The sequence below is a fragment of the Vanessa cardui genome, chromosome 9 (assembly GCF_905220365.1).
Source record: "Vanessa cardui chromosome 9, ilVanCard2.1, whole genome shotgun sequence".
NCBI lineage: Eukaryota > Metazoa > Arthropoda > Insecta > Lepidoptera > Nymphalidae > Vanessa > Vanessa cardui.
This window is the reverse complement of record NC_061131.1, coordinates 5,204,441-5,229,648: the sequence shown is the minus strand read 5'-3', so window position 1 is coordinate 5,229,648 and position 25,208 is coordinate 5,204,441. Positions and strand designations below refer to the sequence as shown.

The following is a 25,208-nucleotide window of genomic DNA, read 5'->3' as shown; positions in this document are numbered from 1 at the left end:
ATAGGGATGTAAGGAGTAGTCAATATTTCTAATATTGGCTAAAGTAATGAAAAATTATAAAAAATTAAAAAGCAAGTTATTTTTAAGTTGAATGTAATTTAATAAACAAGAACGCCTTTGTATCTTTAAAATTATAATAAATAATTAATTTAAATATTAAATTGAAAAAAGTATATATTTATAACGTTATTACAAAAAATTCGCTAGACAGGTTAAAATAATGAAGATAATAAGATTAGTAGTTTTAGTTTAAATGCAATTTTGCATTCATTGTTTAAAATATAAAGGAAATAGACATACAAAAAGTTAAATAGTTATTTGAGAATAAAGTCAGACGCATTATAAAAAATATGAATTAAATACTCATTTTTAACGGTATAGACCTTCAACTTCTGTTACCTACATCTGTTACCATGTATGGTGTTATTTTATTACAGTAGAGTATTTGTGTAGTTAGATATATGTAGGAATGTAATGCGACTGAAATTAATGTTGTATATAATGTTTAATGAATTAAAGTAGAACAATCTGTTTAAATAGAATTGCTTTATGTATGCTAATTTTATTAAATGCACGTCAATAATAATATAATCTGTGGGTCGATATTGGCGGCAAAGTTAAACAGATTCGTAACAATTTTCGTTTCCTTCCAGAAATTATTTTTAAAACAGTGAGTTCTTAAACATAACACCTTATAGAAATAAAGCATTCTTTCTCTTTTCCTAATTTATATTTAAATTATGTAATAACAACGATCATGAAATATTATATTTTACAAGGATCACATGACGTTGAAGGCAAAAAGTTAGGCCTTATTGAAATTAAATGTCATTATTGAGACGAAGAAGTCAGATCTATCTATCGATAAATTGATATGAACCTCGGATTGCAGTATTTTGATTATAGTTACTAAAAATAAATTAAAACATATTAATTTAATTATTAACTTTAATATAGCGAAGCTATAAAATACTCCGAAATGACAGGAACACTCAATACATTTATAATAATAATAAAAAAAAAAAACATTCGCCGTTAATCAATTCATAAATCATCATTCACTTGCCTTTTATATTTGTTTCATTCATCATTCACTCATGTCTATTTTTAGTCATATCCACTGTTATTCCCTTGCATATGTCATCCGTTTGTCTATCTTTTTTAGTCGTTGTCTATGGTATGTGAATGAATAAGGTAACATAAATAGGTATAATTAATATAAAGGTAATTTATCGCTATAATAAAATATAAAACATTATTAAATTAGAGAGTTTGTTTGGTTGGTAAATGCGCTCATCTTAGAATCAACAACAACAAAAGCCTGTAAATTCGCATTGGTGGGATAAAGGCCTCCCCTCCCTTTGAGGAGAAGGTTCGGGACATATACCACCACGCTGTTCCAATGCGAGTTGGTGGAATACACCTGTGGCAGAATTTCTATGAAATATGTCACATGCCGGTTTCCTCACGATGTTTTCTTTCACCGCAGAGCACGAGATGAATTATAAAGACAAATTCAGTACATGAATCAGGGGCGCTTACCTGGGTTTGAACCCGTTATCATCGGTTAAGATGCACGCGTTCTAACCACTGGGCCATCTCGACTCTATATTATATTCTTAGAATCATGTAGATTCTAAGATGATTCTGAGATGATCGATTGGAAATAGATTTACCATTAATAGGAAAGAGATACGTACAAGTTAAGTCGCGAGAAGCAGCTAGTCTTCGTGCACAATGATAAATGACGATAATTGTGCATGTTCAAAGGGTTGCAGCTGTAATACTAAATATTCTTTCTTGAGTCCTTATTTTCCTTCTTTTTTATTAAACACAGGAAGGCAGTCTTGCAAATAAGTCACCTGCTGATAAGTGGACACCACATAGATATTACCAGTGATATTACCAGTGTTAATAATATTAATCATTGCATATAACCTCGATACACTTAAATTCCGTAATTTATCCCAATAGCCCCATCTGTAACTGGTTTACGTGTAAAAATTTTATACGTTAATGTTATTTTGAACACAATATATTATTACTAAACTTTTAAATAAGATATTTAGTATATAATTACGTACCTTACAGCAATAATACTTTATTTTTAGATCATGAACTTTTTTGTACGTTGATTATTTTGTATTTATATAAATATTGTGTTAGATATACTCGTAGTTTAATATGCAGGAATTTCAATGAAATCAAACTGAAAATTGTCAGTACTTACATTTACATCGTACACTCTAAAAGGTCTACGAAAGGTTATAAGATACAAATAACGTATATAATTTATGATCTTTGTTAAATAATTACAATTTACCGTTCCACAATCAATCAAATCAAATCATTATTATTTATCAATTCTGAAAGTGTTCTACCGATAAGAAACGCCAATAATCTCAGTACATTTTTCATTAAAATGAAATATAAATTTGTATGTTATAACTATTTAACATCTACGAAATTCAGTAGTGTATTTTTAGTATATCTGACACGGATTAGACATATAGACTTCCTCTAGAATTGTCATCTCGTATTCCATCTCGTCACTCTACATAAATAAAAAATGAACTATTGTATCTATTTGCAATATAAATTATGCAATAGACATTAAGTTTATAAACTCGTGGTGGTATGCAGAATGTTTTGACAGGTGTTTCTAGACGCATTACCCATCATTAACTGCCTCGATCTAGTTATACAACTAGCTTATTCGTTTCAAATCCAGGGTCGTGTCAATAATAATATTAAAATTGTTCTGTTAAGAAATACACATAGACAAAATATATCAGTATGTTTTGTTCCGGTTTGTCAACTGGTTTTCTTTGATTTCATTTGATAATGTGCCATTATATTCTACTCTACATTACTATAAGGAGACGATATAGTAATTTACATAAAACTTATAACAGAAGATTATGCGCGTTTTGGAGACATTAGTCTATATTATTATATTTTTATACAAATATGTAGTTGTATTTTGCAGTTTCACTCGCTATAAATGTGGACTATATATTTGTTTAATTTATGGATCTCTAACGAAAGATATACACTAAACACATATTGTTAATATAAAACAATATAATGTCAACACCTTGTATTATGGAAGAACACGCACTATTAAGCAAAACATATTTAAATACATAATAACTTTAAAAATTGAACAATTAATACAATACGTTAAAAATCAAATATCGATACAGTAAAAAAAGTTTAAAAGTTTTGATCAACTATTGAGGTGGCAAGCGTGAATTTCATCTTTGCGTTACTTAAAATAATGTCTGTTGTCGAATTTCGACTACCGGGCGAGTACTTGTGAGTATAATTAATTATTTTTTATTAAGTTACCGCATGCTTTTCGTTAAAGGATCGACGCGATATCAAACTAGGTCGAGCATTCAGAACGATCGGTACCGTCACCATCTCATTACAGACTAGAGTTTTTTAATCAAGACACTTTAATTCATATCATTTCTTGTCGCTTTTGACATAAAGTCTATACAAACTTTTTTTAACTTATATTGTTTATGCTCTAGGTTTTCGGAGCATATGAGCCACCTAATGACAAGTGGTCAACACAGCCCATAGACAATGGCGCTGTACGAACCATTCCATACATCGCCAATGCGCAACCATACTTAGGAACTAAGATGTGTCCCTTGTGCCTGTAGTTACACAGGCTCACTTACACTTCAAACCGGAACATAACAATACTAAGTACTTTGTTTGGCGGTAGAATACTTGATTTTCAGTACTTAGTTATCGTGTGAAGATACAGCTTAAATATTAAGTAATGCTATGAAGTATGTTATCTTAAGATAAAGTGAATAGGAACGGAACTATTAGAGATGTATTAATAAAATGTTCAATTGTATAGCTTTTAATGTTTTTTTATGTCATATGTAAACTTTCACATACTTATTAATAGTGCAATTGTCAATAGCTTAGCGAAAGGAGGAAAAATATTTATTTATGTCGTTACGTTTAATGTAATCTGAAATATGAATTCGTAAGCAATTTTAGTATTATAATGAGTATATATTTCTTTTTTTTTTAAGGAAAATATTTTGATAATTATGTACTTATGATAAGAAATACCTGATATATTTAGCAAACACACTGTTGTCATGTGGTTTTATTGATGCTAATATTATTAACAACAAAGATAATGTTCTCTACAATAGTTTTTTTTTAATTTAAAGTAATTATTTAATTGGCATTTGTACTATCTATAATAATATTATGACTCTATCTCTATATGTAACAGATAATCTATAACATCAGCATGCTTAAACCCCTGAATTGATTTGGATGAAATTTGACACCGAGATAGTTTGAGCTCTGGGAAAGTACATAGACTACTTTTTAATTTTTTGTTTAATATAGATAAAGCTTTATAAATTTCACGAGGGTAAATCCACAGTTTCAACTAGTTTTATAGTAAATGAAAAAAAAAAACATTTAAATATGTCGTACTGAAATCAAATAAAAACTTTTTAGACGGTATAGTTATTTGACATTGTCGTTTATTGAAGGTCAACTTTTTTATTTATATATCTATGCATATACCTAAACATATGTATTTAATTTTAAACAACGTGACTGTCCGCCACGAATTAAAATTGCGAATATCAACCCAGTATATAGAGTTAATATTACGACCTTATGAGTCAAACAATACGTCTGCGTAAATAACTCACAATATATAATAGTACTCTTCAAAATTTAAACACAAATAATCAAGAAGTAGACAATATTCCGTATAAAATACACATCATAAATTAAAAAAAAAAGCTATCAATACGTATAAGAAAGATAAGAACGTTATTATATAAATTCGCCGATTAAAATATTTCGTTCTGACCTACCTCACACTGTAATCAACTGTCGGAGGAACGTAGTGATATGTGATCGGACTAAGAAAAACGAGGTTACATGAAGTATGAATATTACGAAATAATTTATAAGACATTTATTGTGTTTTATTATTAATATTTGGTTGAATAAGTATACATATCTTGGGAAGAATTTAGTTATTTTTTTTTTCACATATTTTCTTAAAGTGAGGTCGTTAGTACGTTTTTGTTCTATAATAGTAAGATTTAAATTAAGAACATAAATGTTAATGCATGTCACGTCAATAATCTAAATTAAAAGCAGATGATGATGACCTTTGATCACGAACACAATTCAACTTTGAACCCGATTAACGAAAGATAAACGACATCACGAAATTCAATTTATAATCTGTTAATAAAATATACTAATTTATAATAATTAATTCTATCGAAAAAATCTGAATGATTCTGGGACTTGAAAAGTGAGTAAAAGAGCGTGAACACTTCCTTACCTCGGAAAGCACGTTAGACCGTAGGACTATGTCTATCTCTTTCCGGTCGCTTCGAATTTGCTTTCTCATCGGATTATAAGTGTACCTGAGCTTGTCCACTAAAATTGTCTGGTTTCTCTTCATATTGGCCAACGTAACCGAAATCGGTTAGGTCATCACCATTATCATCATTCCATTGATTAATATTGCACGTCAACCTGTTATAATTTCATAATTATGTATATTATTAAAAGCGAAAAGAGCCGCATGTAATTAATTAAGGATTTATATTCAATTGAAACGATCTTATCGATCATATCCTTTAAAGATCAATGGAATATATGTTAGCGATTGATAAGGTTTATTTTTTATTTTTATTATATTCTATTATTATACATGCGAGTCTTCTAGAAAACGAATACCTTTTTGTTTTACTTATAGCCAAAGAAAAAGGAAAGTACATACAACCTTTTTCAAATACTATGGTTATACAAACATAGAAAATGATTTCAAATTTTTTTTTAATTTTCTCGTTTGAAACAAGATTTACGATATAATGCAGTAACTTTAAAATAGTCATTGCAGCCAATATTTCGCAAATTTAAGTAATTTCTGATAATATTATATGACAATAAATATGCGGGAAGATGCCACTGTCAATAGCTAGAGTGAATATAATCTTAAAATAGATAAGAAATTATTGATAATGTTTCGCTGTGTTCAAGGTTATCAGGTGTAATAAATTGCCTATCAGATAACATTTGAGCTAACGAGAATTGAATGCATTTTTTACTAAACACATCCTGTATTAAAAGGTCGCTATTTTTTAAACATAATTAAACTGCAAAATCGTCTTTTTATATATTTTATATTAAAAACTTTTTTTGGTTATATCATATTTAAATAATTGTATTTAACTAACTTGACTTTTTATTTTTTAAATGTTGAAAAAGAGTAACGACGGAGTTTCTTGCCGGTTCTTCTAGGTAGAATCTATTTTCCGAACCGGTGGAAGCTTCACTTAATTGTAAAATGACTATTCAAAAGTACTTGTAAAAGCCTATATGAATAAAGTTTATTTGATTTTGAAATATTTTAATTTGCAAGTTAAGTATGCATTCATTTAAAAAGGGATAAATAATTGATATATAAATAATCGTTATATTAATGCAATCATATTTAATTTTTAATTTTACGAAGTATATATTTTCACGTATATACTTATGCAGTCGTATATTGCATTTAATAGGTAGCGGGGCTTCATGCTAGCCAGTCTGGTACCTCGCACTCATCAGATATTTTGCCACCAAACATAGTCAGTATTGCTGTGTCAATTTTGAAGGATACGTGGATTAGTGTAACTTCAGTCACAAGGGACATGACATCTTAGTTTCCAAGGTAGTATTGCTGATCTAAGGTATTTTTTGCAGCGCCAATGTACAGTTGCCGATCCACTAGGCTGTTACTTAAACATGTCGGGACGTCACGGTAGAATGCGTAAGCGATCCCGTGATGCCCCCCCTAGAGACGGAGTGCGTACCGCTGGTTTTTTAGTGGGTATTCTGGTGCCTTCAGCGCCGGTGAGCCCCACATACCCCCCCACAATACAACATCATGTTGGGGAAACGCGTAATGCGTTTTTTCAGCGGAAAAAAAAGGTGTTGACATAAAACAATAAAACCCGAGTTAAATAAATAAGAAGTTGTTCTTGTATTATAAACTTCTCATGATTTTAGTGTTCTTGTATCTTTGCAATTTTACGTGCGAGCTACATGCTCACACGTAAAATTGCAAAGATAGTAACGCCGTTGGTTTTGAGCCTGAATTATTTCTGGTTGTATCGGATTGAGATGGCAATCGTATTATTTGAGGAAATTGAAGATGTACCTATAATCACACAAGTTTATTCCATAATATAATTCACCCATTTTAGTTTCTTATAATCCAAAATTTGAAAGTTAATATGAAATGAATGAGGTTTCAGTAGTGTGAAAAAATCTAACATAATAGTCGACGCAATCAACAGAGAGAATCAAAACCTATAATCACAATCATTAAGTTAGACAAGAAGCAATATGTCACAGCCCAGGTATAGGAAAAAATCCGAAATCTTTCACTACGGAACTCTCGATGTTCAAGTCCGACTCGCACTTGGCCGTTTTTAGAGCTAATGATAATGGTTAAAGTGTATTGTTTTGTACTTAACTACTTTGTACGTCTTAAAATTCTTAATTATACAAGCTAATTTTAGCCGCGCTATCTCAGTGCACCTAAGATTATGCAATCTTTATAGTACGAATTTCGATATGGGTTAATTTATATGCTTAAAGTATTTTATGGTTATTATAGCTTAAATTATAAAACCTCTTTTATTTATTTTTGATTTTAAACAAATAAAAAATAACAATTTTATGAAAAATATTCAAAAAATGAACGTTATGTTTTGATCGAAACTGTTATTAAAAATGGAATGACACTATTTTACCTCAGGGTCTTTTCACACGTTTTTATTTTCTTTTACGCATTTTACGACAAACGCGCCTGTAGACCTGTTCACACAAGAAGACGCGCGCCTCCGCGTTAAATTATCAGCTTGCACTAGTGTGAGTGACACTCGTGCTTAAAAAATGTGCTTGTGTGCGTGAGATGACTAATGTAGGAATAAATTCAGCCAAAAAATATACAAAATAAGTGATATAACGAATATGCTTGCCGATAATAATTAACCGTGGAGGCGCGCGCCTTCGTGAATGAACAGGCACAAAATCGGGACTAAACCGTTGAAAAGTTCGGTCAACTTTTCACGTTTAATAGTCACGACGCGATATTTTTTTTCTTCTGTAAATAGCATCCAGCGTGGCCATTATTCTTTATAATAATATAATATAAATCAATAAAAAAGGACATACTTTTTTATGATCAATGTCACAATAAATACACAACGGCTACTTTTTTAATATTATAAAATCTTTTTGATAGAATATGTTTTAACTAATAATATGAAATGATGAATATAATTAAACTATAGTTGATAATTCGCTGCATAATTATAACTTACTATACATATATAGATAGCGCTTAGTTTTAATACTAGTAATAGCGCAAAAAATTCGTACAAAAGACTAGCCTTCGTAATTGGCCTTCGTTACAATGACTATTGAATTCATTAGTATGCGCATAAAAATACTGCAAATGTTTGTTATATTAAATACATCTGGAATTAGCATTAGACATTGTTTTTTTTAATAAAAATTAATATAATTATTTTTTTTTTAGGAAAAATTTAAATGTTTCTAGTTATATTAGTTCGTTCGTCTCGCTTGTTATCATTAAGATATGATAATGATCTTTATGTTAAGGTATAATATTTATCTCGCACAAAAAATCATATAAAATGAACGAAAAGAAATATGCATTAAATATATACTATAAAAAATAAGAATAAATAAAACTATTTAATTCTCTAATTTGATAGTTCATAGATATGCTATAATATATTTTAATTGGATTAGCAAAATTTATTCTACTTGTTGGTCTGTGTTTAGCTCAAAATGTTGCAAATCCCAGGAGCCAGTGTAGTGTCTGAGCTTTTAACTACCTCATTGGTCCAACTATTAGCTGGCTGGTTGCTTATAACGGTAATTACAAAATAGTGATTAAATCTCGAGTTGGACCGAACAACTGTCAGGGATATCTATTAAAATCTTTAATACTATATATAGGTACAGTGACTTATCAGTAGTTAGTCTTCAACGAAATTTCATTTAGGTCAGAACTACCTTCACTAAAAAAATTAAAAAATAATTGGTTAAGATTTTTTTTTCTGAACTTTACTTGAAGTTTATATAATTGTATAAAATTCTTTAGAACACCGGAAAATGTTTTAAAGATGATTTAAATCAAGGATATCATAAATCAAAACGTTGACGTATTTTTAACGTAGAATAGGATTTAAGCTCTAAAATTTAATTAATAATTATATTATTTTTGAAATAATTACTTACCTACTTCCTGTGGCTTCACCCATTAGAATTAGCATGACCTTGTTCATTGAATAGATTTACTATAGTTTTTTAAGCGTAGCTTGCTCGATTTTATTTCCTATTGCGTAAAACATGGCGCCAAAACAGCTGCGTAAAACCTCCTTTTTAAAATTCAAGATTTGAATTTGGAGTTTTTTTACAGTTAATTTTAATTATACATATTCTCTTCTTTTGTAAATGTGTGCGTATTTAAGCTATAACAGCGAATTTAATTTTACATTTTTCGAGTATTTTTTTTATTTTTAAAAATAGAATAACTTATTTTCCAGTTACTTTTAGTAACCATCATACGAATAATGTTCCAGGGTTATAGAGGTTCATAATGATTAGATCCATCTTGTTCCACTACACACTACAAAGATTCAGTATAAAAATTGACATCAATAACCATAAATTTCATTAATCACAATTTATGAAATCTTAAATTTTTCAATTTTAATATTTATAAAATCTAAAAACAAAATTGGTACATTATTTTATAACTTATAAAATAAATAAAGCAAGCACAAGACGAAACGACTTTTGAAAAAATAGATTTGATTTTTAGTAAACGTTTGCCTAAAAAACGAACGAAAAAAAATAAAACGACCTAACATATCGATGAAGTGAATTGACGAGTTTGATGCAAGGTCGGAACACTGACTGTATCGGAAATAGCATCTGACGGAGGGCCGATGTCACTAACTAAAACAAGTCAATTTCATTCTTTTTCCTCACGGGACTTTATCTATATTATTCCTATATTATAATATTATAAATGTAAAGGTCTGTCTGTCTGCTGCTCTTTCACGACCAAACGCTGAACGGAATTTGATGAAATTTGGTTTAAAACAAACTTGAACTCCAAAAAAGGACATAGGCTACTTTTTTGACACATAACAATTGATCCCTAAAATGCGAGCGAAGCCGCGCGTGACTACTAGTAGTTATATATACGATACAAGTTCAACTTAATCCTTTTGCTTATAAAAGCTTATAATATTTTTATAATCCATTTTTTAATCTTCTCATAACATCCTTTCATGACCTTTCATTACGATGCATTTAAAAAAAAAAATCATAAATACAGTCAGAGAAAGAAATGTATAATATTTATTTACATTCTAGCCATCAAACCATGCCGATTTCGTCAGTCTTAATCGAGGTATCAGAGTTTCTGACAAACTGGCACACAAAAATATAGAAGTCGCAAAAAATATATCACCGAAAGCAATTAAAATTTTTACCCTAACATTTCGACAGTGATGGTGAATCCTTGAAATTAAAACACGAAAGCGCATCAAAAATAAAGTCAATCAAAATAATAGAAAGATACCAAAGGACTGGACGACAAACCTATGGAGATTTGTGTTACAAATTTTATATTTTTTTAAACAAGCCCGACATTTCTTATTATTTTGTGTTACAATATATAATGTTTATTAAGGCGACAATGCAATAAGGCTATAAACTTGAAAGATGTCAAATTGTAAAGTTATTAATATTCCAAATAGTATTCGAGTTTCTTGACTTCACTTTTATTTCATGTGTCACTTTTACCAATATGCCACATGGTATACTATGTATAAATCAAGTGCATACAAATTGAGCAGAGAGCATGAATAATTAAGTTCCCAATGTAAATTTCTTAGCTAAATACAATGTCCAAAATATTTTTAGACAACACATTTTATTCTTTTTTCAAATAGTTTCAAAGAGAATATTACTTTTATAAATTGGTTGACTGCCTCTTGACATACGCATCATGTCACTTCTATATTCTTTGCTCTATGGCTTCAATATACACTCGTACCTATCAGCTATTGGTCATTCGATCGCTCGTTCGTTATTTGTTTGGACAAATATAAACGTTCCGTGCACACTTTGCGATAGTATTTATTTATTTTTTAATTTAATATCATTAAAAAAAAAATCATAGTTATTCTCATAAAATTCTAAATTAAATTATTAACATTACAAGCTTAGGAAGAATTTTCTTGTTCGCAACTTAGAATACTCTATAGTGAATTCATAAACAAACCTGAAGAGAAATTTAAGGTATTATTTTATATGTATTTATACCTAAAATTGAATCAGTGATGTCGTGGGACAGGAAGGGTGTAGATGAAAACAACGTTATTTGTTGTGAATAACGCAACGCGACTTACAGTTCGAAATGTAAACACAGGACATTACACAAAAATATTGCAATATATAATTTTGCCTAAAGTCATAAAAAACCGATGGTGATATAAGGACGAAGGATGGATGGTTAATTTTTCTTAAAATGACGGCAAGAATTACTTATAATAACTTTAATTATTCTCTATATTTGAGAAAATTATACTTTTCCTGTAAAAGAAATAAAAAATAAGAAGTCATCTTTATTATCCATATAAAGTAACAGCCTGTACATTTCCCACTGCTGAGATAAGGCCTTCTCTTCCATTAAGGAACAATGTTTGGAACATATTCCACCACGCTGTTCCATTGGTTGGTGGAATGCACATGTGGCAGAATTTCGATGAAATTAGACACATGCAGGTTTCCATCCATAAGATGCACGCGTTCTAGCCGCTGTCTTCTTTTTTCGAATGTCAAATCGTTGATGACAGAAAGAGAGAAACAAATGTTCAACCCAACGCATACAGAAATTTGTAAGAAATTACTAAAGTAATTTAACTTTTATAGCTATTTGTAATAATTAAAAATTAATTTTGTAAACGATAAATTTAATTATAATTCCTATCGTACAAGAAATTTCTGCAAGGCATACAAGCAGTTAAACAGTCAATCGTAAAAAAAACATATCGGCAAGTTCGTTCTAGGCGTACTAAGCGTTATCTATGAACACTATTGTTCCTTCCCAGACTAGAGACATAAGAAAAGATATATAAATATATTCCACATTTAAATCGAAAAAAAGACTTCATTTGAATATATTTAAGTCTAGACTGATATGAGACCTTGACTAGGATATTATAATTAAATAATAAATTAGCAACTATCAAGAATAAAGATTTCCGCGAATGTGTAATGGTGCTGCCAGACTGCAGATATATAATATTTTAATATAACTAACACACACTATTACATTACATTTATTAACATATAGATTTTACCAGGTTTTTTTAATATGTTTTTAACGTTCCATACTTTCGCATTCATACTCCATACAATAATAACTACATTAATATGAAAAAATGTTAATGAACAAATTTTTATAACATTTTACCAATGCAATGTGGCAGCACTATAATTTTTATTTTGGTTGAGAATTTAAAAAAGAAGTAACAGCTCAACTCATAAAGATTACTTACGACTTTACGTCATTGTGTCATTATTATTAATATGAGCGATCAAGCGCTTGTTTCAAAAAGGAGTCTAGAAAACAATGAGTGTATAGGTATGACATATTAAATAGCCTCCTTGTCACCGCATCGCGTCGATTCATTGATGTGTACAATTGTATTTTTTAGCGAACGACGGTCAGTCAGCTTTGATCTATTCGTACAGTATGCGTAACATTGGCGCGAAATTTATCCGCGTATATTTCGGGCATAGCAACTATCTGCAATCGAAAAATCAACCGCCGTCGGCGACGCACACATGCACGTAGCGCCAACACATGCACACATGACTCACAATAGTTACCTAGGTTATATAACGATACAACGCACACACGCAAGAACTAGTCGCGCGAACACTTATGTCCGGACGCATACTTTGCCCTTGAGCGCTTGCATTATACTAGATAAATTAGCGCATTGATAAAAATTTGATAAACCAATTACCTTTTACGATTGCATGCTTGTCGTATGTGGGATGTAGTGGCGAAATATTACATTATTTCTTGAAATAACTTCGATCTCAAGCGAAGTTTGCGGAATGAAGTTTACTACACAAATGCACAGCGATACATTATTTTTTTAGTTTATTTAATACATCATACATGTTACTTAATATTTATGTATACGTAGGTGTGTTTCTGTTTTTTTTTTGTCTCATTTTCGCTTCCTTATCCAGTGTTGATAGCGATATTTCTATGCAGAATGCTTGTACTGGTTATTATCTAAACGAATCTTTACTCTATCCATCTATCTAAACGAAGCAAAGAACGGGGTCATAGAAATATCAGAATATTTAGACAGTTTGAAGAATACTGGGAAAAGAAATCTGTGTGATAAAAAAACAATGAAATTTGACGTTTTTATTTTTAACTATTCTATCTGATTTTATAGGTTTTTGAGCTTGCTTAATATATGAATAAGTTTGTATATTGTAACCCAATAACGGTACCTAATTAAAATATCATAATAGTTGACTCATTCCAGAAAATGAATACTATAAACTACAGTGTCTAGACGTAGAGCAACTCTTTTGTTTTATTTAAAGCCAGACTTTGCTAATCTTCATACAGCCTTGAATGTTTTACAAATGGCTGCCGATTCTTACAACTTACTGACGACAGACGGTTTCCAAATATTTTATGAAAAAAAAATACGTCTATTAAATATTTGAGGCAGTGACTTTACTATAAATCAAATAATAATAATTAGATTTAAGTCGCACTCAAATTTAAATTACGAAGCATATGTACTCGTATATTCAATGTTCTGAATTTAAATTAACTCTTTTTTTCAGTGACATTCCAAATTTAAAACAGTAAAATAACTGCCCGTTAGAATATTTCTTACACATAATGTATCAAGCATATTCCACAACGCTGGATCAGTGTATGGATTAAGAATTGGCCAATACGTGTATTGCTCGGAAATTTTGAAAAAATGACCAATATGAGAATGTGTGTAAAACTACATTAAGCAGGAAATAAGCAAATGAAAACAAAGCGTTTGGCCGATTATTTGATTTAACGATGTATCTAAAAGTAGTGTCTTGTGATATTGCCCTGAGATTCACATTAGCTACGACACGAAGTCTCATTTCTTTAACTTTACTATTTCTTATAATCGTGATGTAGATTAAATCACGATTTTACATACTGAGCAAATTCTATTCCAAGATGTCGCAAGAAGAACACCCTAGATTTACTGTAGTCCTAATATATACAAAAATCAGTGATACACTAATTAGTTGCCATTAAAAAAACGACTTTTATCGCCAGAACTGCCTCCTTAGGAATTATTTTGATTTCCAGTTCTTCGCTGTCATAAGGGATTGTTTACTTTATATAATTCTTAATTATTTGTCTACATGCTCGATTCATGTACAATTCTTTATTTAAGCATTACCTCTCGGATGGGTCCAATGGGAGGCACTTGTAGTGGAAAGACACGGCGTTAATAAACTAATAAGCAAAGTTTTCAGCAAACATTTTCTGACACATGCTATCCAACAAAATCTTCTACGGAACGTCCTTTATCTTCTGGCATAGTTGTTATGCAGACTAGTTTAGTAGTATTGCAGTTAGGGACATGATAAAAAGTCATAATGTATTAACTGTACCTAGAACTTCTTCCAAGGCCTTTTTTTCAAGTAATTTTCATCTAGGCATATGTGTACTTTGTATCGACATTTTGAAATGTGCATATAAAATGCGTGGCACCGGTGGGATCGCACTCAACCTACTTAATTCTAACGAGCCGTTGGACATTAATCCACGAATGCTCTAATTACATGTTTAAGGCATTGTTCATTTCATCAATAAATAAATATTTAAATTAATATAATTCCATTTATTAATATATTTATATATTATAGTCTGTTAAATATTTCGTGTAATGATTAATATAAATAGTTTAACATATCATCGGAAGAAAGGCTCAAACGCCAAAATGGTGCTTTTTGAAAATGAATTTTACGAACTAAACTTTAAACCTCATTTTCTAATGTTACCATAATGGTACTGTTGCATTTCTTACTTTTGATAAACGATATGTATTTGTTTGTTTAATAAATTCGTATTTTATATAAAAATATTTGAAATGAGCGTTTAATAAGGCATATCATTCTATACAAGATCAGATAAATAGATGGTAAATAAGCGTGAAGTTAGTATTCTCCGATTTTCATGGAGGATATATAAATATAATTGTATAATTATGATTAATATGCTTTATATGATTGATGAATAAATAGTGCTGAGTTTTTGCTGAATTCTCGTTAGAATCTGCAATCGGAACGGGAACATTTAATTTATCTTACAAAAAGACGATTCAAGTGCTCGTAAGACATGCGTACTTCAATGAATAATATTTTGTTTTGACATCTATAAGTGTTAATATTTCAGCTCTATTTTATCCAGTTTAGTTCTGCTTAAACTGTTTCTGTTTCTTTTTTTTTATTTACACAAATAAAAAATATTAAAATTTGTTTGTGGTACTTTTTTGTAAGGTGTTTTATTTATTGATACTTTATCACACTGAATTTAAAAAGTAATTATACTCGTTTGCGTGATAACAAAAGATCCAAAATTGATTTAGTTGTGAAGTTGGGAGAGGCAAAACATAGTAGTTATTATTAAAGCAGCGTTATATTCCTTACAGCCTTTAATCAGAAAATCGATTTAGAAAATGTTTCAAATAGGATGTAATAAATAAAAAAAATCTGAAGTACTAGTATTGCATCCATACGAAGCTGGGGCGAGTCGCTAGTTTAAAATATAACAATATAAATATGGTGAAATGTATTAATGTAACACGCGCTGGTGCCAAATTTTAGACTAAAAAAAAGAAATAAGAAAAAAATATAAAGTCATTACCGGATCAGTAACTTCGCTACCTAGTCAAATTACAATTAAGGATTAATTACCAGTGTAATTATAGACCTCTACTAGAAGGCTGAGAAAAAATAGAACACATTTTTGTAAATTTATAAGTATCAACTGTTGTCCACTTTTATTTGCGATACCTAATATTATTATTATTGTTTTTAGTAATCTTGAGTAATAAAAACAAAGCACAGGAAATATATACGAAAGGCAAGACTAAAATGTCTTTGGGGGAATTATTACTTGAAAGTATAAATATTATACTAAAAAATCTTGTCACGTTAGTTAATCGTCTTTCAAATATTATTGAGTTTTTCATATATTAATTGTCTTTTTAGTCGATACTAAATTCTTGAACATGCGCTCACAACTTACTGAAGAAATCGTTTTCGTTGATAAAGTTTTTGCTTAATTTTGACTAAAAACATTTCATCAACATTTCCGCTTGTACAAATATAATTCAAACAAACAATGAAAATTTAGTTATTTTTTTTTGTAACGCCAAAGCTTGTAAACTTGTATTTAAAACTTGTACAAACGTTCTGGTTTAATAATTATATGATACGGTATTCGTAACATTGACAAAAAATAATACACCGAACCGGTCCAAGGTGTTTCTCTTCATAATTAATGATTTATTTAAAATAATTTACAACTGTCTAGCGTATCGTCTGCGCCGGAGACACGGGTTCTTAAATATTTTTAATGGCAAATCTAATGTCTACCTCGGATGTTATATTAGGTATTTTTTTTTAATATTTCCGTTCAAACTAAGACGTAGGAAATTGACATGTTTGACTTCGTAATTGGACTTTGAATTTCCATTAAATAATTACAAAGTTTTTTTTCCAATGAATGATATCAGCCGTCACTGTATTGTCATACGGCTTTTTATAAAATTACTCCCGTAGAGAAAGGGTGAGCGCCCGTTGATGTCTATTAAAGGTTTCCTTTCATTTTATAAAGGGACAATGCTTGCAAAGTATTACCGGTGTTTATTTTTAATTTTAATAATAAAATTTTCTACTAAACTTTCTTTGCAAAAAAATTAGTGGTTCATAATTTGTCATTCTAATTAATTTCCGTTGTGAAATTGCGTACACTTTTATTACTATTAATATTATAATAATAATATTAATTACTAACAACAAGTATATTTTGAATATTAATGTAACCTTATATTTCATACTGTACGCAAATAGGAATAATTCTTCAACCAATCAAGGATAATTAAAATAATTAATTACGTAAAACCGTGACACAATTAGTTTGATTTAATCGTGTTTGAAGTTAACGATTATTGTAAGATGCTAATGATAAAAACCGGAATCGATGACGGTTTAAACTCGAAGATACATTGGAGAAACACCCACGTCGCATTGGACACGAGCATTGAGCCTGCGAAACTTGATCAGTGCCAATTTAAAGACTATTTCGATTCGAAGATTATCATTTTTCGATGGAAAAATATTCTGTATATATGAATGAAATGTATCCTAACTTTAGGTGTAACTTTCCATATATACATATACTAGTTAGTAGTCGTCCGCGGTATCGCTCGCGGCTTAAGGAGTTGGTTGTACTGTTTTATGCAACCAAGTAGCCTATGAAGTTCTTGGAGTTCAAGTTTGCTTCATACCAAATTTCATCAAATTCGGTTCAGCGGTTTGGTCGTGAAAGATCGACAAACAGACAAACAGACCCACTTTTACATTTATAACATTAATATAGATCAATAATAATATTTATTATTATTATCAAGTAACAACGAATCATTTTGTTAGTAACAATAAAAACTTATTTCCTAGGTTAGGTTATTTTTCTATGCCACTTGAAATGGCACAGAAAAATAAATAATAAATAAATAAATAAATATGAGACAACATCACATACATTACTCTGATGCCAATGTAAGTAGCTAAAGCACTTGTGTTTTGGAAAAATCAGAAGTAACGAAGGTACCACCAACACCCAGACCCGAGACAACATAGAAAACTAATGGTAATCTACATCGACTCGGAGTGGCGTACCCATGAAAACCGGTGTACACACCACTCGACCACGGAGGTCGTCAAATAATTAAAATACTAACCTAGGAAATGGCAAATATTATAAATGTGAAAGTAACTATGTGTGTCTATCTGTCTGTCGGTTGCTCTTTAACTAATAAATTAAGGAACCAATTTTGATGAAATTTGGTAAGACGCAAACTGAACTCCAAGGAAGAATAAAGACTATTCTTTTTGCCGAACACGTCACAACCAACCACCTAAATTGCAAGAGAAGCCGCGGGCGACAACTAGTATAAATATATTTATAAATGAAATGAATGACGTGATATGAATAAAGGGACTGAAAATGATACTAAATCACATTATACATTAAAAAAAATTGTAATCTTTTCTTAACCTTACTCGAGCTTCTAAATTAGCGTTGAAAAGCGGAGTGACTATTAGCGATAAATAAATTTAGGGTCTTTGACCTCGTTTTTGTCAAACTTTTTGCAGAACGAGATTGGGAAATCCCCGCGATGCTTAACTATAATGTCTTTAACAAGAGCGAGACAAATACAATCACGGAAATACCAACTATCTTACTATCTGTTTATTTTTGTGACCTAAATCTATTTTGTATGTAAGCGCATCTAAAAACTGTTGTAATTTTGAAAGTACTTACTAAATAGAAAGTTTAATGCAAGCACTAATCGTTTTTATTATTTATAAAACAAAAAAGATCATCGATATAAAAATGAACAGTTATACGATTCACTATTTCAATTTTCTTACATCTCATCTCTCGTTTAAACTTTTTTTAATAATTAAATTACTTCTTGGTAATTTTAGAGCAACTAAAATAATTATACAAGTTTATATATATTTAAAATACAACGTACTTACTTCCGAACGCACATCTTTATCTAAAACTAATTACAATAATTGTTCTGCGAACATTCACGACGCTTTCACGTAAAATACGGATTTGATCGATTAAAAAAATAATTCGATTTTACGGCATTACGTTTCACTCCAAGTAAGCGATTAATTTTGAGTTATAAATTCATACATAATTGTTCTGCATACAAAAATTATTATACGACTACAACAAGGCGACTTTGAAAAGACTGCCAATCTGTAGATGTTTATTTAGCAAGTGATTACTTCTAAACCTGGTTATCTTATAAGCACGAAATATATAATTCAATTGATCAAGACCTCAGCTCCTGAATATGAAATGATGAAAATATAGGCAAAAGTTAGGCAAATTTGTTAATTATTTAGTATGTGAAATATCGATCATATTTTAATTTATATTATTTTTTCTTAAGCGCAACAAATGTATATAAGAATATCTTTAAAACGTGGGTTTAAAAGGGGTAAGAAAGCAATGTTCGTCTCTTCTCTTCGGAAGAAGATTTGGAGCTGAGAGCATCACTCAACGCTACTTGGTAGAATTTCATCTGTCGAGCATGAGACGAATTGTAAACGCAAACTATATTATTACATTACTGAAGATTACGTTTATTACTGCGCCGAAGATAGTTACGTTAGAAAGGACTGGATTGTCGCTCCACTGTTATCCACTGTTTAATATAAAACGCTGCAGACACTGAACTATTCTTTCACACACATTTGTACTCGTATATGATAATATTATATCTTTGCGCATGTAATATTTCTGTAGGATGAGCTGAGACAAGATCGAAAACGAAGTGAGATTAAAAGATCGAAAAATTGAATGTTATTGATAATGGCTTTTTCTGGTCGATCTGATTCAATCACTTTTTATATACTGTTTTCCAGTTAATAGAAGCAATTTGGCTGGAGAAAAAATCAATAGGTGAGTTGGTCTAATATCAGCAATGCACAAATGTGTATTACACCACGTGTGTGTGTTACTTAAATCTGTTGACATGGCTGACCTGAGATGGCCCAGTGGTTAGGTTAAGTTAGGCTAACCCAGGCAAGCACCACTGTATATATGTGCTTATTTTTTGTGTTTATAATTCATCTCGTGCTCGGCGGTGAAGGAAAACATCGTGAGGAAACCTGCATGTGTCTAATTTCATCGAAATTCTGCCACATGTGCATTCCACCAACCCGCATTGGAACAGCGTGGTGGAATATGTTCCAAACCCTCTCAGAAATTTACAGGCTGTTACTTTACTTTACTAGTTGGCTTAGATTTGACCCATCAAGTAGTCGGTCGAAAAGCAATTTATATGTACTTTTATCTCACCCGCACGAAACGGACGGCAACTAGTATCCGTATAAAAATTTAATATTATATAGGAAGGAAACATAAAAGGCTCGGATGTAAAAAATTGTGTATGTAGTAAGAAAAAAAAATTATAATCAAATCTGTGTTTCAATATAGAATGAATAATATGATATCTTGTTTCGAGAGAATTGTATCGAGAAACGGCTACAGTAATTAATATCATTCAAATAGTTCCTGTCTGAGTTGCACTCATGTGTTAGTAGACATTTTTATGAGAATTCGAATCCGCTAAATAATTCTTAGTTTTGTGTTATTTAATTTTAATTTTTAAAGCTACTTTGCATTTAAATTAAAACAATATACGTATCCTGCGTTGAAAATTATTAAGAATTTATATCGTAAAATATGATATATTTATGGTAATACACAGAAACTAGGTTAGAAAGCTTATCTAGAAAACAAAATTAACTTTCTTTTGCGTTTTGGCTGCATTTCTCTGAGTATGCATATATCTTGGTTTGGCAGACTACCAATTTTTAAGAGAAGCAGCTATTTGACCTTTCCAACCTAGATAGATTATTAGTTTTTTTTTATTATTAAATAGTGAACTGACTATTTTTTTATAACGAAAAACAGTTACGTAGTTATCAGTTTCTTTGTGTCTTCGTGGTATTGTGCAACATAAAAATATGCTCTCTATATAAATATGAAATGACTAGAGAGAGACTAGGCAGAGGACAGCTTTAAGTGTTTTTCGCGGCCCGGGAGTAACATTGCCAACTATCTAACAACGGGTTACTCAGAGTTTATTGTCAGAAAAACCTAATAACTTTTTATTGCCCTTATCGATTCGAACTCGCGATATTATGAGTTATTCACTAAAACAATAATGCAGCCAACACTATCGTTACTAATATCGTTACTATTATCGTTACTAATATAATAAATGTGAAAGGAACTCTGTCTAGCTGTCTGTCTGATACGCTTTAATTATACGAAACCAAATTTGATGAAAGGTATGAAGCAATCTCGAATATAAAGTTTTTATATCTAACTTCTCCCTCTCCTCTAACACGCAGGCGAAATCCCGTATGTAAACTGACCTTTACATGCGTGTGTGTACATTATTTTGTAAACGTATGTAATTAACCTTTTAATATATATATACTTAATACAATAAAGAAAGATCAAAATCATATAAAATCATATAATCATAATTAATTCGTTGGTTACTGTGATTTTTATAATTGCTCAATATTTATAAATAGAATTTCTAATACTAGAATATTAAATATTCCGTATATTAGGCCTTGAAATTATATCGTTAATGTAACTGGATTTGACACTCTGGACTTTTATTCGAATATTATACGGTAATAAGTCTAGACAAGCGTCATGCAACAAAAAAAAATATATTAAAAAAACGCATTAAATTTTAATGACTTGCTAATATGAAAGTCTTATACATTTCGATGCTCGTTCGTCGATCGAGTTTACTTTTGTTAATAAATGTCTATTGACTGAAAATTACGTATATGATTTAAAAAAATAATGTAATTTTTAATAATACAGGATAAATTTTTTTTATTTCCAAAAAACTTGTTTTCTTTTTTTGCACATAATTATAGATTTTTAAATCGATTAGTAATAAAAATAAGTATAGATATAAGCAAAGGTTTTTTATGCAAACGATGTTAGGTGAAAGGAAGCGCATATACTGATAGTGTCTTTATCATCAACGTTATTTTATTACAATAAATAATATGAAGTAGCTCCACTCACGATTATGTAAACTTTCCTTAAGTACATTTATGTAATCAATAAAAGGTAGGACAGCTGGCAAATTGATCTTCAAATAGTATATGGTCGCCCCCGTCCTGTATTGATTCTGTAAGAAATAAAATGCTTTTACATCGTCAAAGCGCCATCAACTTTGGGAACTAAGATGTAGCTTCCTCGATAGTTACATTGCCTTTTAACTATACTGAGTACTAGGTAGGTACTGTGTCTTGTGCTGTCTGCTTGTGTACTGGAATCAAGGATTTAAGTTTAGTTCAGACAGCCAAACTGTCAAAGTATGAGACACTGGTGAGAATCCTATATGACCTACCAAGCCGGGTCACATAGTATTCTTAACTCGGCACGAATTAGACAGGGCGCAGCATCGTCTCAAGCGTTTAGCGTTTGTCATTCGTCGCAATTAATTTTGACCATGAAAAAATTTTGAAACTTTACTAAATGTGTATTTAGCATTTTTAGACTGATATTGTCAATTACATCGTGTTTTTTTTTTGAAGTTGTGTTAATTTCCACTTTAAATTGCCTTTAAATAAATATTCATTGAAACGATTTTCTATTCACATGCACGCATATTTAACTTTACAAAAAAAAATTAAAACGAGTTCGATGTATATATTTTAATAAAATATGTACATACAATAATGTAATAGGTATAGAATTATTAATCAAGTATGAATAAAATTGATGTAATTGATTTACAATTCCGTTTGCACGGAATACTTTGTTGGTTTATTGAAATTATTAATTAGGCATTATCAATATAATTAATATTATATTAATATGAGAATTCATATTTAAATTCCATAAAGTTGTAGTGATAATGCACTATGATTTCTTATTATTTATTTTGATAAACTTAAAATAGACATACAACAACAACAACAGCCTGTAAATTTCCCGCTACTAGGCTAAGGCCATCTCTCCCTTTAAGGAAAGGTTTTGGAACATATTCCATCACGCTGTTCTAATGCGGGTTGGTGTAATACACATGTCCTTCATCGCCGAGAACGAGATGAATTATAAAGACAAATTAATCACATAAATATTCAGTTATGCTTGCCTGTTTTTGAACCTGCAATCTTCGTTTAAGATGCACACGTTCTAAATAAATTTATGTTTTTTTTTTACTTATTTTTTTAAAGTCAATAACTTACATACAGAATGATTTTATTCACAAAAATAAATTTGATATTTAATTAAGAATAACTGCATGGAACCGCGAGCTTAATACAATTCTTAATATAACATACATACGTAGACATTACAAATGTTTCAACGATGTCACCCGGATGTAGGATGTAGTTTGAATCTGGCCATAAAATATGATATATGACATATATAGACATTTAAATTTTATAATCTGATATTGTTAACTTAAGCTGCATAAATCGAAGTTGTCACGCCCAGTCTGTGACATGGTTTTCCGCACAATAATATTCGATTTATTGCGACGATGTCAGACGACGATAGAAAGTGTATCGTGCAAAAATTCTGCGCAGGCGCAGCGAATCCTCCCTCGCGTTTACGTGCGTCTGGAATACGAACTTTAATCGTCTAAATGCTTATTCTCTGTATACATACTGTGTTTTAAACCATAGTGCACGTTTTGTTTTTTTGTTCTTTAAAATATTTTTGTAATACCTCACATTATTCTATAAAGATTACTTACGAAATCTTTTTCTTTCAAAACGGCATTAGATTTAGTATTTCAGTAATTTTAATACTCATATATATTCCTATCATAAAGACCTTCCTCATATCCAATTCTTTAATGGTAAAACTCAAAAGTCTAATGTCATATTTCCTGTTTTTTTCCTGCCCAAACAACGATAAATGATTACTTTTTAATTCGTCTATGATTAACCCAACTCACATACTTCTTCATATATGTACTCATACCTTATCTTATCACGCAATATTGCTAGGCATTCTCGGTTTAGTATGTAATTACGGACTAATACTTTATTAAAAAATAAAAATTAATCTATGGTTACATTTTGAGTTTAAATTCGAATTACGAATTGATTATGAAATATTTTTGAAAATGGAATAACATTTGTAAAGTTTGATTGTAAGCAATGATTGGATTAATTACATGGTACAGTTCCTATGTAAAGAAGATTACATCACTATATAATAAAGCACGTTGTTATAAACACGTTATGCGACTCCTTTATTTATATGATCTTGAAGAGTCTTGAATATTAAAAAGTTTATCCTTAAAACAGTATATATTATAGATATGTACCTAAGACATATATCTGAGATATAAGTTATGGATATGGTACAGGTAAAAATTGTGTTCGTAACATATTTTTTTTATTATTTTTAAAAAGTGTTTCAAGTAAATTATACAAATCAACAAGGCGATGTTCATTATCACATCTGTCCGTATCCAGTATATGTCCAGTTTTCATGTGATGCATACATTCTTTTTTAGAGTGGGGATGGCTATCAAAAATGGGAGGTTGTCATATATTTGTCGCATGTGTTTTGTCTAATGAATTATATGATTTTTCCTCTATAATGCGAAAAAAGGTAAACCGATTTGAATACATTACTCTTTATTGAAATAGGTTGGAGTTCCATACGGTCGTACCTTTGTTTGGCGTATTACATATCTATTTTTTTTAAACTCGAATGAATTGTATCGAAGTATACTATTTATGGATTTTATTTAAATTTCGAATAACGTGATAACCAATAAGGATTTTACACGCAATGTTATACCTATACACACAGCAATATTGTTAGTTTTCATTTTAATCAATTAATTACTTTCTTAATATAATCCAGATAACTTTACTGTAAAGTATTTGACATGCATTATATGTCAATCCCCAGTTATTATAAGCCATGATTTTATTAAACAATTCTGTAAAAACAGCTTACACTTTTTAATTTAAGCATATTTTATGAATGGATTGCATTCAAATGTATTATTAATATAAGAATAGACGACGAAACTTCTTTTAAAATTTACTAATCATGTAGATTATATCAGATCACATCTCATTCTGTAAAATAAAAGGGAGATGGAGGGTGTGGAACATTATAGTCAAACGTCAAAAGCAAATACATAATGCTTGTAGTACCTAATTGACAA

At 30.1% G+C, this 25,208-nt stretch overlaps 1 protein-coding gene across 3 annotated transcripts in view; it reads left to right on the top strand.

Moving 5' to 3' along the window:
* The window catches only part of LOC124532285 (protein tramtrack, beta isoform-like), a 58,211-nt gene that overhangs the window by 4,883 nt on the left and 28,120 nt on the right, over positions 1-25,208 (top strand). The gene's annotated exons all lie outside the window — the stretch shown is intronic.